Here is a 19,440-nt window from a genome sequence, read left to right as displayed (position 1 = left end):
AGGGTGAAAAAATGAATTACGGATTTTTTCGGATTTTGTAAGCCAGGAACTTCAAAAAATAGGGCGCGTTACATGAATTTTCCAAATTAAATAATCTGAACACACCCTAAACCCCATTTTTTCAAGTGAAAAATAGTTAGGATTATATAATCCGAACTGTATCAGCACAAATTTTAAACATGTTTGTAACATGGATAGTCATTTTAGGGACAATATTAATCTTCTTAACTCTCATCCTTCTATTTTGAGTCACTGTTACCTGTTCTTAGTCAAAAATCGGGTTTTCGGGCTACTTGATCGGATTGCTCCGAAACTTTCCAAGAAAATCAAAAAAAATTCAAGAACCATGACTCCCGTAGAAGGGACTTCTTACGAGACTCCGCCCCTCAAAATCCAAAATACCATCGTTTAGACCCATTTTTCATTTTTCATATTCTCAGAAAAATCCGAAAAATTTTGCATTAGTTTTATTTGATTTTTAGAATTTTTTGGTGGTATTTTTATATTTTTATGATTTTATTTGACAGGTTTTTAGCATTTTTTACTTAGTTTTTTTTTGTTGTTTTTAAAAACAAAACTCAAAACTGCTGAAATGTGAGAGAATCTGATCGCTAATTATACATAAGAATTGTCCGGATTATAAAATCCGAAATAGTAAACATGAATCCGGATTTTAAAATCCGGACTGCACAAGGGCACTTTTGGAAATTGTACAGGGTGCGGGAGAAGGTCATAGAGTGGGAAAAGTAATACTTTTTTTTCTTCCTTAAACCCCTTCTTTAATCCCATATAAGTCATGTGTTCAGTTGCCCCTTGGGGTGAAGACCCTTTGGTCATTTTTTTCTTTCGATAAAAGACCCTTTGGTCGGTTGTCAATTGGAGAGTTGAGATTTTTTTATTTCTTGAGAAACTTGAATTTATAGAGCAGACAGATTAATAGAATAGTTTATTCTATGCATCGGTTTTGGCTTAAATGAATTCAAGAGTCTTAAAAATGAAAAAATCTCATCTTTAATAATTTTTTTTTTTAAAAAAAAAAAAAAAAAATCCCATATAAGTGCAGCATTTTATCTTGATAAATCTGAGAGTTGGGTGAACTCATTAAAAGGATACAACTATATTAAAGTGATTTTTTATAATATAATTACTATGAAGGACATTAAAAATTGAGAAACACAAGGATATGATTGAAATATTAATTTTTATAAGATATCTTTATCCGAAATCTTATTCTCTCATGTAATTTTTTTTTTGAGAAGTTATTCGTAACAACTTCTCATTTTAAGTTGTTTTGTGATTATTTTTAAATTCATATTTTTTAAAGTTGTAACAAACATATGCAATACTTTTTTTTTTGGTACATATGCAATACTCTTTAAAAGTGATTATTATTATTTTTTTTCTTCAAAAAAAGCTATAACTAATGGGCTCTAAAACCGTGTGTAGAAGTGTAATGGTCCATATAAATATATAAACTTTTCCTTTTAGTTCTCCAAAAGTTTTCCATCTTCACTTTTGGTCCCTCCTTTTAAGTATACCTATATTTAGAATTTATATTATTGAATAAAATTTTACAAAAAAAGTTTATGAGTTTAATGATGGTAAGTTGGCAGTCCAAAACAACGTTGCACACACAACCAATCAAAACATTCCGAATTGCCACAAAAATTAAAAACATTAACAATTCAGAATGTTTTGATTGAATGTATGTGCAAAGTTGTTTTGGACTGCCAACCCACTACCATTGAACTCAAAGTTTATAATATTATAAGAATCTTAAAAAAAAATTAGAATTTTTTAACAAAAATAATTTTTTTTTACAACAAAACATAAATTGAATATGAATTTTTATATTTTTGCAGGTTAAAAATTCATGTTTTGTTAATAAATTTTAATTTTTTTTTGAGAGATTTTTACAATATTCTACACATTTATAATTTCATAAAAAAATACACGAGTTGACTTAAAACTAGAGACCAAAAGTTGTGATTGAAAATCTTATAAGGACTAAAATCGAAGGAAAACTTTAGAGGATTAAAACCAAAAGTTGATATATTTATGAGAACCAAAAACATATTTAACCATTTTTTAATCAAACACAATTTTAAATTAATTTATAAGGGCTGTGATATATTTATTTTTTGATAAAATAATTTTTTTTAGAGGTAAAAAAATATATATCTAGCGATTTTATATTGTGCTTTTTTTTGTTAACTCTGTTTGTAACTACTCCCTCCGGTCCTATTTATAAGAGAAAGTTGGGTCTACAAAAGTTGATGTATTTGGACTGAATTTTTAACTAGATACATCAACTTTTGTTGACGCAAATTTCTCTTGTAAATAGGACCAGAGGGAGTATTGTTTTATTTGCAACCAAAAAAAAACTATTGTTTTCCTTGTAAAAAATAAAAAATACTCCGTATTGTTTTATTTGTTGAGAGAATCTTGGATTTATTGTCGTGGAAATCGTATAGGAATATGAGCCTTCCAAAACCCTTGTTTTGGAACGTCCCTCATATCCAGATTGATGTTTCGTCAACAATGGTAACAACGAAGAAAACCCTAACCCTAACTTCACAGCCACCTTCACTGAACGCACAGCCTCTGCCCACCCTTCCATACGACCTCATTCCAGAAATCCTGTGTTGGTTACCTGTGAAATTCCTCCTTCAATTCCGATGTGTCTGTAAGTCGTGGAATTCCTAATCTCCGATCTCAAATTCGCTAAGAAACACTTTTGCATGTCAACCACTCGCTGTCTTCACTTTGTAAGCCACAGAAGCTTCTCAAACAAGTACACTTTCACCTCTTACCCGATAGACTTCCTTAACATAAGAATAAGAAAAAGAAAAAGGAAAGAAAGAATAAAAGCCACCAACCTCACACGGTTTGAGTATTTTTCAACAGGTGGAAATTTTTCTATGGCCAACTCGGATCACTTCGTTGGCTCTTGCAATGGCATCATTTGTATTGCCAACCATTATACAGGCTTAGTTATATTGTGTAACCCTTCTATTAGAACAATCAAGGAGTTGCCGCTTTTTGAAAAGCCGTCAAAAGTGTACTCCAACAATATGACGTTTCGTTTTGGAAAATACTTGGGTGACATAATGTCACCGTGACATTAAATCTGGGCCACACAAAGGTGTTATGTTGTGTGGCCCAGATGTATTGTATGTGTAACGCCCCATTTTTATTTAATTATTTTTAGTAGATGTGTGAATATTTTTATATGACTTTATTTGATATATATATATATATATGTGTGTGTGTGTGTGTGTGTGTGTGTGTGTGTGTGTGTGTGTGTGTGTGTGTGTGTGTGTGTGTGTGTGATTTCATGTGAAATATATGTTTTGTGTGATTTTATGTGATATATGGTGTAATTCTATTTTATTATATGATTTATGGAGTTGTGTTTTATTTGAATGAATAATGTTTTATTATTTGAGGAAATAATATGAGAAATAGAAATAATATAGAATTATTATTTATTTTAATTAAAGGGAATTAAATAGTAATTATGTGAGTTTAGTGGGAGTTAAATGAAAAGAGGGGAGGTTATAGTTTTTGGGAGAAAAAAAAAGAAAGAAAAGGAGGCAGAAACATTTTCACGTAAAAACTTTAGAAACTGGTTTTGAGAGAAGGAAGAGGAAGCTAGGAGAAGAGCTAGGAAGAGAGAATCCAACCATTTTTGCTGTAGAATTTGCTGAGATAAGGTAAGGGTAGGATTCCTTTCACTAATAATATGTATAATTCTGATTTTTGATGATTGTGGTGTTTTGGTATTAGGGTTAGAAAGTTTTAGGTTAATTGCTATAATATGATGAATTGTGTTGTTGATGCATGTTTCTATGTTAATTGATTGCTATATTGCCTAATTGAACCTGAAACTTCTGTTGAAACGTATTTTAGGTAATCAAGGATCGAAAATTGGGACTTTCGATCGAAACGTCGGTGTCTGAATGTTCTACAGACAAGTGATTATGGGAGGTTGGGAAATCGATTTTTTTTGAGTGGTGGAATATTGAATGTTTCTGTATATTATGATAGAGGGAAATGTCAGGAGCGTGTAGGCGAAAACGGCACTGAAATCCGCTTAACGGTTTGAATTTTATGCACGAAACGGTGAAACCGAAAAAAATGGGACTGCACAGAGCTGCAGCGCAGGTGGCTACTGCCTTCCCACGCCTGGACGCAGTTTTCCACGCCTGGGCGCAGCAAGGCAGCCCCTCATGGGTGACTGCTTGTTGTGTTTTCGTTGCGTGTTGTCAGAACTTCGATCGTTGCGTTCTTGTGTCTTTTTCACCCCCTTCCGTGTTGAATTAGCTTTCGGTGTAAACATAAAAGTTGTAGATATTTAAGTTAGCTTTCTAATGGTTTTAGTTTGACATGAAAATGATTCATAGTTTTTGAGTTATGATAAAAATAGTCCAGGTGGGTCTTCAGAAAACCTTAAGAAAACTTAGCATAACTAATCCCAAGTTAGTCCAAAAACTTATGGTTGGTTTCCCAACGTCAAACTTAAGTGTTAGGGATTTAGTTGAGGTGTTTTATGGATATTTGACTTATGTTCTATTGATCAAAACTTAATTGCTTTTGGGGGATGTTTTAGACTTTGAGATGAATGTAATTGATTTATATATATGCTAGTTGTTGATAATAAAGTTGTTGTTCCATTGTTGAAAATTATTGTGTCGTTGAGTCATAGTAAATAATGCACATTGTCGTTGTCATAGATGTTGTTGTAGTTGTTATGATGATAAATGATTATTGATGATGATGTCTTGATGATGATGTTGTTTATGATTGATGATGATAATAGTATGATACTAAATGATTAGTAATGCTGATGTTTATGATGTCTGAAGTGGTTAAATATATGATGATAATTGATTATGAGTAATATTATGATGTTATATGACAATTATGTTGATGTAATTCATTCCTTAAATGATGTTAATGCATTCTATTATGCTATCTTGTTTCCTTTCCGTCGTTGACGTTGTTGTATCATCTGATGTCGAAGTTGGGGAGTGTGTCATAAATGTTTTAGGCACATATGTTGTTGTTGTGGTCGTTGTTGAAGTTGTATGTTGATATACACAAGTTGAGTCCAATTGCATACTCACATCTGTTGGGGGCTCATGCCCTGGAATGTTTATCATTCAACCGTTGGGGGCTTATGCCCTGGAATGTTTATCATTCAACCGTTGGGGGCTTATGCCCTGGAATGTTTATCATTCATTTGTTGGGGGCTTATGCCCTGGGATGCTTTAACCATCCAATTTGTTGGGGGCTTATGCCCTGGAATGCTTAGCATTCAACGCGCGTAGATTGGTACCACCTGCATGATGCATTAGTTGTTGTTGTCGTAGCATTGTTGGGTTGTTGTTGTCGTTGTAGCATTGTCGAGTTGTTGTCGTTGTCGAATAGTCGAGTTATCGGTGTCGTTGTGGATAACGTTGTTGTTGTTGTATCTTGTTGCTGAAAATAATTATGTTGTTGCTTATGTATTTATTTATATACATTATTAATGATGCCTGTTGTGATATGCTTCGTTGTTTCATTAATTTGATGAATTATATATTATTATTGGATAAGTATCTCACCCCTTCTGCGTATATGTTGCCTCGACCGTGGGTAATGTGCAGGTAATGATGGCTTGTAGGTTGATTGGCTCAAGTGTCTAGGGCTCTGATACATATTAGGATGGGGATCGTCGCGAATGTCTTCTTCATTTCTTTGATGTATCATATTTTGAAAAGACCTCGTTGTTGGATTTATTATTGTTGAGGATAATGTCTATTACGTTGAGGCCTTTGTGCCAAGATTTTCATTGATGTTGAATTTGGTTGAAACTATATTTTTAAAGAATTATTCCGCTGCAGTTTATTAAGATATTCTAAACGTTGATTTTAAATAAATAGATATTTCCTATTTATGAAATTTTGAAAAGTAGTGTGACACTCCGTTGTGTGGTTACTCTGATTTTATTTATTAATATTACGTTGTTTGAGAACGGGGTGTTACAGTATGTGTTGTGTGGCCCAGATGTTATGTGGCAATGTGTGTTGTGTGGCCCAGATTTAATGTCACGGTGACATTATGTCACCCAAGTGCTTCCCGTTGGTTTTGGCTATGATTCTTTTAGAGATACTTACAAGGTGGTTGTTGGTTTGCGATATCAAATACAAGATGAGAAATTCTTGAATGGTCTCTCACCTAACACCTTATATTTAGTCTCAACCAATGAAAATAGGACACATCATTTAAATTTAAAAAATAGTAAAATAAAAAAATCAATTTCTTTTTGAGAAATTCTTACATGAACTCTTACCTAAGAGATTATTTTTACACCCAACCAATTAAAATCAAACATCTCATTAAAATAATAAAAATAATTAATATTATAATTTTTTCTCATTATTTTTAATATTTCTTTCTCCTTTTTCCACTTTCTTTAACCGACAAAAACCACCCACCACCATTTATTGTTTCCATTTCCTTAATTAAAATCACATTTTTTTAAAGTTAATAACATGTGTCATATTTTTATTGGTTGGGTGTAAGAATAATCTCTTAGGTAAGAGTTCATGCAAGAATATCTCATACAAGATAGTAATGGTAATTACATTCACAAAATAGAAGTGAAGGTTTGGGTACCGATATTTGGAAAAGTATTCAAGACTTTCCTTACGGTGTTGGCCCTATTGATCTACAACCAGGAAAATTTGTAAGTGGTGCAATTAATTGGTTGTGCTCTGATGAAATCAAACCAAGAAATCCAAGCTTTATCGTTTCCTATGATTTGGGGAAAGAGTCTTATCAAAAGATTTTGCCTCCCAATTATGGCGGGGTAGATGTGTGTAAATTGTGGACCTTGGACGTGTTGAGGGATTGCTTGTGCGCAACTTCCGGTGATAATGTTTGGGTTATGAAGGATGTTTGGATTATGAAGGAGTATGGAAATGAAGAGTCTTGGATTAAACTGTACACAATAGATTCTAGTAAATATCACATCGAGGCGGTAAATATCGAGGCGGTACATATTTTTGAGGATGATCAAGTGTTGGTGAAGTTTTTTCCGCATTCAAAGATATTTGTCTACAATTCTAGGAATTGTACTTTTAAGTGTGCTAATTTTGAAAGGACCCCGGAAATTTGTGTTGAGAGTTTGATATCACCTTGTTTTTAATGCCTGAATGTAGATGTGGTGCTACGTCACTTAAGCATGAGACTCAACGACAACATATATGTTAGCTTCTCTTTATGTTATTTACTTTGTACTTGATTTTGATTACGAGTGACTTCTGGAATTATTTTCAATTAATAGTCGATTGATTTTACAGCATGATAAATTGGTGGTTTTCCATATTTTTTTTTGTTTTTTGGTTCTTGTTATTACATTTTATATAGTTTTATATGTGGCTTGTCATTGGATTATCAGTGATCCTAATTAGTCTTTAGATGTTTTTCACAAGACACTATTGTATTTTTGAAATGTCTGCTCAAGGATGCACCAATTTTATAATGTTTACTTATATTGTACAATACATTATGAACTTGAGAAAAACAAATTTTATAAGGCATGCAGTTCTTTGTGAAGGTTAGGATAACATTGAAAGATATCACAAAGGTAATAGGAGTGTTACTACTCAGATTTATTGGGAGCCAGCTCCATTTTTCACCCATTTCAATTGATTTCAGCAAAGTTTAAGAACATTCGTATTTATGAAATTAAAGATAAAACAAGTTAAATTGCAAATGGGTGAACTTTTGTAAGAAAAGTAATGGCCACGTAAGTTCTTAGGCTACATGGATCATACGACGCCATAATGTTCTATCGTAAACTATAATTTTATCCAACTCATTAATCTCTAGATCTTTTTTAGTAGTTTCTTTTAGGCTTTGTTTGCGAGTTTGGAGGGGAGGGAGGGGAAGTCTTAGGAAAAAAGGAATGAGCAAGTGGAAGAAATAGAGGAAAATGGGAGAGGAGGGCTTTGGGGGGTTAACTTTTCTTCATAACACAAAACCCTCCTCATTTGGAGGAACTAAAAAATTGTATTGGAGGAGGGTTTTGGGGGGGGGGGGGGGGGGGGGGGGGGGGGGGTTGGAGGGTTTAATAAGAATTCTTCAAATTTAATTTATGTTGTTATAATATTTTAAAAATAAAGTAATCATATGCATTAATTTATCATTCGCTCCTACTCAGACTTATGATTTACGGATAATACGCATATTTTAATCATTTATTTCTGCAGAATGCTTTCCTCCATTGACAGTGAAGCATTCCATGATATTCTAATTGTTTATCAGAAACTTACTTTTGCATCAAAAACATATAAATGTCACTACCAAAAAAAAAAACATATAAATGCAATATGGCTAACGCATTCTAAGCATTCAGTTACAAACTATTGGTTATTGCATTACTTGACTCTAGTTGATAGTTTTTCCCTTTAATTGTCAGTGCGGATTCTGTGTTGATCAGTTTGAGAGTCTATTAAACTTCAGTGTGCAGGATTTGAGATTTAGGAGCAAACAAATGTAAAGTTAGATGCACCAGTTTTGTCACTAGACTCGCTCTAAAGCGTTTGAAGGCTTTCCCTTTAGAGTCTAATATGCTTGCATATATATACATTGGAATATTTATGTGCAAGAGAAATAGTCTTCAATTTTCCACCCTTCAGAATCAAATTGCCCAAAACTAACTTCTAATGATGCTGTTTCTTTGTTAAGAAATACAATCTTTTGTGCAGGTAATTCCATCAGTTATGGATTGCAGTGCCAATAAAACCAGAAACTTGAGTTAGATGTGAAACATCTTATATTTAAGAATGTCAGTTATTGCTGAAATAAATGGTTGTCTCAATGTGCTCATATGCAAGACTTCCCAGAGGGAAGCATAAAGAAATTCTTAATGTGGATAACTCTAACAAATTGAAAACATAAATGACTTTAGTATGGCCAAAACCTTATTTGGATGATGTAATTGGAAAATTTTAAAGAATTTAGAATTTTATGCAATTTAAATGATTTAATTAAATTGCTTTTGTCTTTTAATACTTTTGTTTGGATGGAGGAAGAAAAAATTTATATTGTGCTTTTTTTTTTTTTTTTGGGATAACTCTGTTTGTAACTATTGTTTTCCTTGTAAAAGAAATATAGTATTGTTTTATTTCTTGAGAGAATCTTGGATTTATTGTCGTGGAAATCGCATAGGAATATGATCAACATCAACAGCCTTCCAAAACCCTTGTTTTGGAACGTCTCTCCTCCTATATATATATTTCTTTCTTTACGCTACAGCCACACTCATATCCTGATTGATGATTTCGTCAACGATGGTAACAACGGAGAAAACCCTAACCCTAACATCACAGCCACCTTCCCTGAACGCACAGCCTCGGCCCACCCTTCCATTCGACCTCATTTCAGAAATTCTGTGTTGGCTACCCGTGATATTCCTCCTTCGATTCCGTTGCGTCTGTAAGTCGTGGAATTCTCTAATCTCCGATCTCAAATTTGCTAAGAAACACTTCTGCAAGTCAACCACTCGCCGTCTTCACTTCCTAAGCCGTGCCACCTTCTCAAGCAAGTACAAATTCACCTCTTATCCGATAGAATCTCTTAACATAAGATTAAGAAAAAGAAGAAGGAAAGAAAGAACAAAAGCCACCAACTTGACGCGGTTTGAGTATTCAAACGGTGGATATTCTCCTATGGACTTCGTTGGCTCTTGCAATGGCATCATTTGTATTGCCAACCATTATACAGGCTTAGTTATATTGTGTAACCCTTCTATTAGAAAAATCAAGGAGTTGCTGCTTTTTGAAAAGCTGCCAAATGTGTACTCCACTAAAATGACGTTTGGTTTTGGCTATGATTCTTTTAGAGATGCTTACAAGGTGGTTGTTGTTTTGCGATATCATATAAAAGATAGTAATGGTAAGTACATTTACAAAATAGAAGTGAAGGTTCATACATTGGGTATCGATCTTTGGAAAAGTATTCAAGACTTTCCTTTTGGTGTTGGCCCTATTGATCTACAATCAGGAAAATTTGTAAGTGGTGCAATTAATTGGTTGTGCTCTGATGAATTCCAACTAAGAAATCCAAGCTTTATTGTTTCCTATGATTTGGGGAAAGAGTCTTATCAAAAGATTTTGCCTCCCAATTGTGTGTAAATTGTGGACCTTGGACGTGAGTGATTGCTTGTGTGCAACTTCTGGTGATAATGTTTGGGCCATGAAGGATGTTTGGATTATGAAGGAGTATGGAAATGAAGAGTTTTGGATTAAACTGTACACGGTGGATTCTAGGAAATCTCACATCAAGGCAATACATATTTTCGAGGATGATCAAGTGCTGGTGAAGTTTAGTCCGCATTCAAAGATATTTGTTTACAATTCTAGGAATTGTACTTTTAAGTGTGCTAATTTTGAAAGGACCCCGGAAGTTTGTGTTGAGAGTTTGATATCACCTTGTTTTTAATGCTAGGATGTAGATGTGGTGCCCGGAAGTTTGTGTTGAGAGTTTGATATCACCTTGTTTTTAATGCTAGGATGTAGATGTGGTGCTACGTCACTTAAGTATGAGACTCAACCGCAACATATATGTTAGCTTCTCTTTATGTTATTTAATTTGTACTTGTTTTGATTATGAGCGACTTCTAGAATTATTTTTAATTAATAGTTGATTGATTTTACAACTTGAGAAATCGGTGGTTTTCCATATACTGTATATTTTGTTTTTTGGGGTTCTTGTTATTGCATTTTATATATAGTTTTATACTATGTGATTTGTCATTGGATTATCTGTCATCCTAATTAGATATTTTGCACAAGATACTATTGTATTTTTGAAATGTTGCTCAAGGATGCACCAATTTTATAATGTTTACTTATAATTTACAATACATTATGAACTTGAGAAAAACAAATTTTATAAGGCATGCGGTTCTTTGTGAAGGTTAGGATAACATTGAAACATATCAAAATGGTAATAATGGGTATATAAAGAATTAAAAAGTTATAGGAATGCTACCACTCAGATTTATTGTGAGCCAGCTCCATTTTTCACCAATTTTAATTGATTTCAGCAAAATTTAAGAACATTCGTATTTATGAAATTAAAGATAAAACAAGTTAAATTGCAAATGGATGAACTTTTGTAAGAAAAGTAATGGCCACGTAAGTTTTTAGGCTACATGGATCACACGACGTCATAATGTTCTATCGTAAACTATATTTTTATCCAACTCATTAATCTCTAGATCTTTCTTAGTAGTTCTAATTTCCATGCAAACTCGCCTACCCTAATTTCCATGCAAACTCGGCTACCCTAATTTCTATAGAGAGTACTCCCAATACTTAAATGTTTATTTTATTTAATGTGAATTTTTTTTGAAGGAATTTTATTCTATGTGAGTTAATAATGTTACTAAATCCAGTTAATTTCATCCGTCAGTGCTTCTACTAATTTACAGTTACTTAAAATATGGTTTATTATATTCTATTTCATGTGTACTCATTAAGATATTTGTCATGTACCTGTCCGTCGTGAATTTTGTTTGCGGATATCACAGATAAATTTTTGGTCATCCTTATTTATATGTCTAACGCAGGCAACGTCGGGTAAATATACTAGTTATGATTAAATTTTACACCCAAAAACGCCAAAGATATTTAAAATTTAATCATAATACCAAAATTATCATTGTTTAAAATTATAAGTTTAACTTTTTACAAATAGATTCACGTATACTATTTTTCTTCCTCTTCACCTACTATTCTTTGTGTTAATTATATTCACGACTCACATAATATTGAATTATCTCATGGCTGAAATTGATATATTCTTTGTGTTAATTAAACGTGTGTATTTTCAATTATTTTAGATTTGGTGAACAATTAGGGTACCATTGTGAGGTTGTGTTTGGACTTGAAGTAATTCATTTCTAGAGGTATAGAGGATCTAGAGGTACGGAGAATCTAGAGGTATAGAGGATCATCGCAGAGAATGCATTGATGCGGTAATCTAGTGTATAGCTGTTATGATGTATATACTTTAGATTAGCACAAAATTAAGCAACTTATCCCAACATTTTGCACTAAGGAATTCATCTTTATCATCTCCACAATGATTATGAACAATACATCTGGAAATTAAAGGCAAAGGCGAATCAAGAAATTTGAATAAGTGGAGTCGATTTCATAAAAGGAAAATTCATCTCGACAATACAAATTACTTTTATCAATTTAATAATTACACCATTTTTATAAAAAGTAACTTCATTTAGTTATTTAACCAAAACTCTTAGGACATTCATTAAATTTATACTCCATCCGTTCCGTAATAAGCGAGCATTTTGTTTATTTCACACATATTAAGAAAAACGTATAAGTGAAAGAGAGAGAAAAATAGTTTTGAGTGTCATTTTTTTTTTTTATTACAAAAGTTTTGAGTGTCATTGTTAAGTATTGATACATTCACAATTATCATAAATGTAAAGTGGATGATGTTGAATTGAGAATGATAAAAGTAGTATTAATTATAGTATATAAATGAAAAAAAAAAGTAATTAATACTGCATTGAAAAGTGAAATGAGTCGGTCATTTTGGGATAATATTTTATTGCAAATGACTCAGTTATTTTGGGACGTAGTGAGTAGTTTGTTGAAATATTATAAATGAACTATACGAGGACAATAATATTATACAAGTATAGTAACATGAGGAAAATTGTTGTTGACACATTAAAGAAAGCTAAAACACACCGATAAATTACTCAAATGCCCCCATCGGTAGTTAACTGCCGTGGAAATTAACGGGTGCCGAAATTCAATTTAATCCATCGGCAGTTAAGTGCCGTGGAAATCATTTGAGAGAAAGAGCTGGAAAATCTGCAAGCTTCCTAGAACGGTTCGCACAAAACGACGCAGTTGCAGAGAGATGGGGCTTCACCTCCGCAACTCTAACGTCCGCCACCGCAGTCATCTCCGACGGTGGTCCCTTGTGGTTCCACCTCCGGTTCGGACCGACGGAAAAATCCTCCGTCATCACACCTAACTCACGGCTATGGCAGAAACAAAAACCTGTGCCAATTTTCTTAACAGTTTTCTTCATGATTTTCCAAATTCATTTTCCAATTTATTTTCCAAAAACCTGAGGAATTCACATCTGAATAGTTTTCTTCAATTCATTTTCCAATTTATTTGTTTCAATAAATATAATAGAATTTACAATCTTTAATTTGTTTTTGAGATCAGTTTAAGTATGAATACTTATTCTAAGAGTTTGTATTGTTGGGTGTTCAACTAGATGAAGAGATTCGAAAGATTGCAAGTGAAAACACAATCAGGTAAAGTGGTGATAGAAAAAAGCGATTGTTCTTGGGCTCTGTTTTTGGAAGAAAAAAAGTGATTGAAGTGGAAGAAGAAGAAAAAGTTTTTTTTTCCTTCCTTTTTTTCTCCTTCCAGCTCTTTCTCTCAAATGATTTCCACGGCACTTAAGTTGCCGATGGATTAAATTGAATTTCGGCAGTTAACTACCGCCGTTTAATTTCCGCGGCAGTTAACTGTCGATGGAGGCATTTGAGTAATTTACTGGTGTGTTTTAGCATTCTTTAGTGTGTCAATAGCAATTTTCTAACATGAGTCATGCTACTTGTGTCATAAGAGCCCATGTTAAACAACCCAAAAGTAGAATCATTTTCTTAAATTTTGCGTATTCAATTGATCAAAAGTAACAAAAATTAAATTCAAATCTATTGATTACAATAAAATATTTTTATTTTTGACTCATTAACTTCTGCCTTAATGGTACAAGTTAGCATTTTTCTATTAATATTACATAACTATGCATGTGTTGTTTAAAAATATGATGAACAAGTGGGGCACACTACCCCGTGTTGAACTTGTCCTTGTAGTTCAATTTGAATTTTCTCAAAAACAGTTGTGGAGTACATTTAACAATTTATTAAGAAGACTTTGTGGAGTACAACTTTAGTTAATGAAAATAGGTAGTATAAGAGAACTAACATCTCATTTAACAATTTATTAAGAAGACTTTGTGGAGTACATTTCACAACAAACCTTCACTTCTTCCATAGAAGGATCTCATTTAACAATTTATTAAAAAGACTTTGTGGAGTACATTTCACAGCAAACTTCCATAGAAGGTTTCCATTTATTCACAATGTATTTGACATGATTGTCGTAAACATCTCACCTCACCTTGATGTCATCTCACCTCAACTTGATGTCTCTGTACATATGATTTAAAGTAAACAATAATAATTTTTTGGAATTAAAAACATATTACAACGTTATGAATGAAAAGATGTTGAAGATTTGAGCATTGTTTGAAGACAAGTACAATTTATTTTACCAAATCTTACCTAGTCTCTGACAAGGACATTAATTGAGAGTTTTTCATATTAGCAACAATATAGTGTTCACTCGTTGCAATGTAAACTTTTGTTAAGTTCAACATTGTAATTTTTCTTGCAATAATAAATTTATTACGAAATCCAAAACAAACCAAATCGATGAAGAGTAAATTGGTTCGAATAAGTTCAATCAATTGATATTTTTGAAATTTCAAAACGTTGATTATGATTTTTCTTTTAAAACACTATTTTTTTTATAAGAACTACATAATTGGTGTTAATCCAAAATAGTCACTGCATAAAGCTCTATTATTGTTGTTGTTGTTGTTGGGGAAAAAGTCTCTATTATTTATTTTATTGTATCTTACGTACTTATTTTGAAAATAATTTTGTTTAAGAGGTAGATAAAAATAATTTACTTAAAAAACTATATATATTTTTATATAACTAGTTCTAAAATGGTCGTGTTTATTAATTTGTTTTAAAAGAAAAAACATATAGAAAAATATGTTTTTTTAAAGATAGAAAATTATGTTAAAATGTTAAAAATGAGTTTTATTTAAAAACAAAAAAGTCTGAACATTGTGTTTTTTGGTTTACACGAACGAATCACTAAATAACATTGAAAGACTTTCAAAATTTGTCATTATAATATTAGTGAGCATGAAATATATTTTTTAAGTATATAAGAAACATTGAAATTGCACTTCTTTTTTATGAAATGGTATTTGAGTATACAAGTTTACAAGTAGCGACTTGTTTAACAAAAGTAATGCTAAATACTAGTCCTTGCACCTGTGCTGCCGCACGGGTCATACAAATTGCATATGTGTAAATCCTAAAAGCAAATTTTAATAGTAAGTATCAAACCTTGAAAGTACATCTTAGTGATCACAACTCTCTTTGTTGTTATGGATAAAATATGAAAATAAAACTGTATTAGTCTAAGAAAATAATGTGTTCTCTATGTATAATCTTATATGTTGTATGTGTGGGATATACGAACTTCTTTTTGAGAAAACATATCAACCAATTTACGGACCTTCCTTAAAAAAAAAATCAATTTATGGACCGAAAATGTATACCCAAACACAAAAAATAAGGAAAGGAAAGTAAAAGGAGAACCACATCACCTTAACAAAGCACAAAAGCATAAATGATCATGGTAGTAGAGTTGGGCAATCATGCATATATAAGATAAGTTGGGGCAAGATTTTATTGAAAAAATTAAAACGTTCATTTTTAGAGTTTCCAATCTAATGAATGGAACTTTTTTTGGATATCATAATCATTTTAATCTTCTTATCATGTTAGGACTGACTTTTCCTAAATTTTCTGACAATTTGATTAGTGTATACGTTTTTTTATTTATTTTATGTGGACATATGGATTTAATTATTTAATAATTGTAGCATACATATTTTTCTTTGAGGTATATAGTACTAACTGTCAAGTAAGTCTTTGTTTTCTCCTTTCATTTTGTGTGACATGCAAAATGGGAAGTTCCTTTTTTTTTTCAATAGTGGAGGAAACTATTCAATTTGATAATTAATTAATTCTTTAATTCTTCAAAGATAATTGGAAAGTCAAGTTGTTAATTAATAGTGTAAATTTTTTTTAGATGTACAAATTCAAAGATATATAAATATATAGAAGATAGAGAGATAGATGTGTAACTTGGATCATATCCTTTAACCTTCTCTATATATTGTTTTTAGAGACACTATTCTTTATTCATCTCAATTTTATCTATCTTTATCTTAATTACACATACACAATGTTTATCTCTATCATTATACTTGGAGTAATATGTTTATTATTATTTTTATACGAAAAAATGGTAAACATTTGTCTTCACCTTTATAAAAAAACAGTATTATTTATAAATATACCCCTTATTTATATTACCAATTTGTATTAATTAATAGCCAAAAAATAAAGAGTAAAAAAGAGAAGAAAAACTATAACACCAAATTGAAGAGGAATCATCCAATAGTTTCATGGAGAAAGTGACAATAAACAACCATTTTTAATAAGCTTCTTCCTCACCATCAATGATGCAACAAAATAAAAAATAGAAGCATCATTTATCCTAATTCACAAAAAAAATCAAAAATCCACATACACATTAAGGAATAAAAAAATATATAAAAGAAAGTTCGAAAAATAGACTAATAAACATTTGAAGCTTAACTATTTGATCAATCTAAAAGTAACTTGACTCCCTATCAATTATCATATCATAGAAACCAGTTAATAATCAAGAGATAAGAGAAAAATTGTACCTACACTAATGAATAAATCGTCATATAATTAATACCAAGAAATATTGAAAAATGGATTCAAATCCAAATCCAACACCAAAACTCACTGGTTTCTAGCTTTCATCTTTTGCAGCGAATCAAGACTACTACCACCACATAGTATTATTAGAATTGTGAATATTGTTATTTCCTTTCATATTTGAAGCTCTATGTCTCCTCATGTAGCCACCTAAAACTTGTCCTATTGCAAACTCCAATCCACAAATAGAACACTCTTGTTTTAGACTTTGATAATCAAAAGATGAAGAGTAAAAGTGAGTGGAAAAACAACAATACAAAATTGAAGATAAACTATCCAATTGTTACTTGAAAGTGATGATGAACAAAACCCAAAATATGATGCACAAAATCACATATTTATACACAATGTTTTCAATGTAGAAACTAAAAATATTGAGATCATATTAGTGGTTGTATATATAATGAGTGAGTGTATGGTCATAATTAAAAAATGAGTTACGGAATAAAAAAAAAAAGCAGTTCAAAGGTTGTGATAGAAATGAATCCATCCATCCATAATCTATAATAAACATGTAAAGAATGTGTGAAGGAGGTATAACGTAAAATGAAACAAAAAGCATAACGTCAAATTAAAAGTTAATTGTGCCTTGTATTACTTGACCTTGTGTATTCTTTTTAATTGTTGATATCAACTGATAATAACATCATGCTCAATATATTACTCCAAGTCTAGACACTCACCGATAGTCTTTTCCTCCCTCTCTGCTTCCAATATTTCATTGAAAGGCATAAAATCGAAATGATTTAAAGGAATGGTACTTGCATCAATTTTAAAGAACTTTGTCCTGTCTATAAGGTTTAGCTTGAACTTATGTTGGGTAACCTGATACTTAGGATCATTTTTAGTCACCAAAACATTCTCAATGTCGTATGCAGATCCCTCTTCCACGTTTGACCTTATCTTTGGCACCAAATGTTTTTTAGCAGATGCTTGTATCTTTCCAAGCTGTTTTTTTAAATTAAACAAAGGTGAAATATAACACAACCTGAGCCAAATATAATTTTCAAAATATAAGACCACATTATATAATTTCAAAAAACCAACCTTGTCATCAAGCAATAGCATGTGAATAGAGTTATCCTCATTTGGGTTGTTGAACTCAGACACGGTCCAAACATGGACGACACGAAGTCGAAGTTTGATGTTGATCTTTCCAGCAACAATGGCGGCAACAGGAGTGATGAATGGAGCCATGGTGATATCAAGCACACGAAGGAAGAGTTTCACCTAGAACTTTGATTTCAATGTTTAGTGAATAATAGAGTGATGATCCATGGTCCATATATACACCAGAATTTGTGGTATCTCATTAAAATCCCACTATCAGTTTTTTTTTTTTTTTCAGTTTTGGGCGCAGCCTTGCCATGAATGAGAAACGGTTTTCATACAAAATTGATATTCCATCAAAATTGAGAGTGAAAAGTCTCCATAATTAGATATAACAGCACTTACATCAACTGATATTCCATCAAAATTGAGAGTGAAAAGTCCCAATAATTAGAATTAGCAATAGTTATAGCAATTGATATTCCATCAAAATAACTGCCAAGTCCATTGATATCTTTTCAATCAATCATATTCCAACTCACACAAAATAACATGATTACCCAACTTTTATAAATAACATTAAAATTAATTTTTTTGTTAAACACCAAAAATAAACTTTCATGAACAAAAATTCACTTTTATTAAACTTTCAAAATCCACTTTTATATCATATGGGAGAAATAATTATTTTAATTAAAAACCAACATTCTTTAACAGAAGACAATATATAATGCTAGGGCAAATGGTCCCAGCCCTATCCATCATACATGCACAATATATTAAGATTTTTTTGTTAAACACCAAAAATAAACTTTCATCAACTAAAATCCACTTTTATTAAACTTTCAAAATCCATTTTAATTAAAAACCAACATTTTTTAAGAGAAGACAATTTCCACATATACCAACCGACCCTCATTTTTGTTTTCATTTGCTAAATAACTATATACTTTACAGTAGTAATGTTTTTTTGGTGTAGACTCTATAGTAATAATGTGCCAAAATTTTCCTAGATATCGATTATTAAAATTCATAGGCCTTGGTAGTAATAGTTTATCTTCCATGAATTCAAGAATCCATAATAACAATACCAGCTTTTATTATATGTATGCCAATTGATATACTGTCCAAACTTTAAAATGTTATATAAAGCTTTTTCACAAAGTGCACTATAAACAAAAGTGCTTATGTTATGGGTGAATTTTAGTAACACAACCTTTGGCACTGTTAACAAAACATTATTGATGTAGGAAACTAAAATATAATTAAACATCTTTTTCTATTTACACATGCAGAAACTAAAAATATGTTTTAAATGAATTTAAGCTTCCAAAATTGCTGATGCCAAATGATATTAATTCATTGTTGGTTTGTTCATGATATGCTATTCATTCATTTCAATCATAATGTATTAGTGGAAGCGATATTATAACACCAAAATAGCTACTGGTCAAGTGGTTAAAGTGCTTGGATGGAGGCTATGGGAGGCTATGGGTTGTGAGTTCAACTCCCTAGAGAAAAATGAGGTTATATCATCCGTTATTAATGTTTTTTTTTTTGAACAATTTATTAATGACTTTTATCAACTGAGTTTGTTTACTTCAAAAAAAAAAAAATCAACTGAGTTTGTTAACTAGTTAAGAAAGTTCTTTATT

The 19,440-nt window shown here is 31.5% G+C and overlaps 2 long non-coding RNA genes and 2 pseudogenes across 2 annotated transcripts; 3 read left to right on the top strand and 1 right to left on the bottom strand.

Moving 5' to 3' along the window:
* The first annotated feature begins 2,413 nt into the window (after positions 1–2,413).
* Positions 2,414–7,195, top strand: LOC146919145 (F-box/kelch-repeat protein At3g23880-like; annotated as a pseudogene).
* LOC146919146 (uncharacterized) lies at positions 3,275–6,031 on the top strand. Its single transcript, XR_015010660.1, has 2 exons — positions 3,275–3,716; positions 5,652–6,031. It is a non-coding gene; the product is annotated as an uncharacterized LOC146919146 (long non-coding RNA).
* Positions 7,196–9,327: 2,132 nt separating the features above from the next.
* LOC146919144 (F-box/kelch-repeat protein At3g23880-like) lies at positions 9,328–10,719 on the top strand (annotated as a pseudogene).
* Positions 10,720–16,354: 5,635 nt separating this feature from the next.
* On the bottom strand, positions 16,355–18,105 carry LOC146919143 (uncharacterized). Its single transcript, XR_015011354.1, has 2 exons — positions 16,678–18,105; positions 16,355–16,484 (listed from the first exon to the last, which is right to left on the bottom strand). It is a non-coding gene; the product is annotated as an uncharacterized LOC146919143 (long non-coding RNA).
* Between the last annotated feature and the right edge of the window lie 1,335 nt (positions 18,106–19,440).

This window comes from Medicago sativa, chromosome 5 (genome assembly GCF_051527215.1).
Source record: "Medicago sativa cultivar Bolivia chromosome 5, Bolivia_mono, whole genome shotgun sequence".
NCBI classification, from domain to species: domain Eukaryota; kingdom Viridiplantae; phylum Streptophyta; class Magnoliopsida; order Fabales; family Fabaceae; genus Medicago; species Medicago sativa.
Note: the sequence above shows the minus strand (reverse complement) of the source record. Positions and strands in the feature narration are given on the sequence as shown.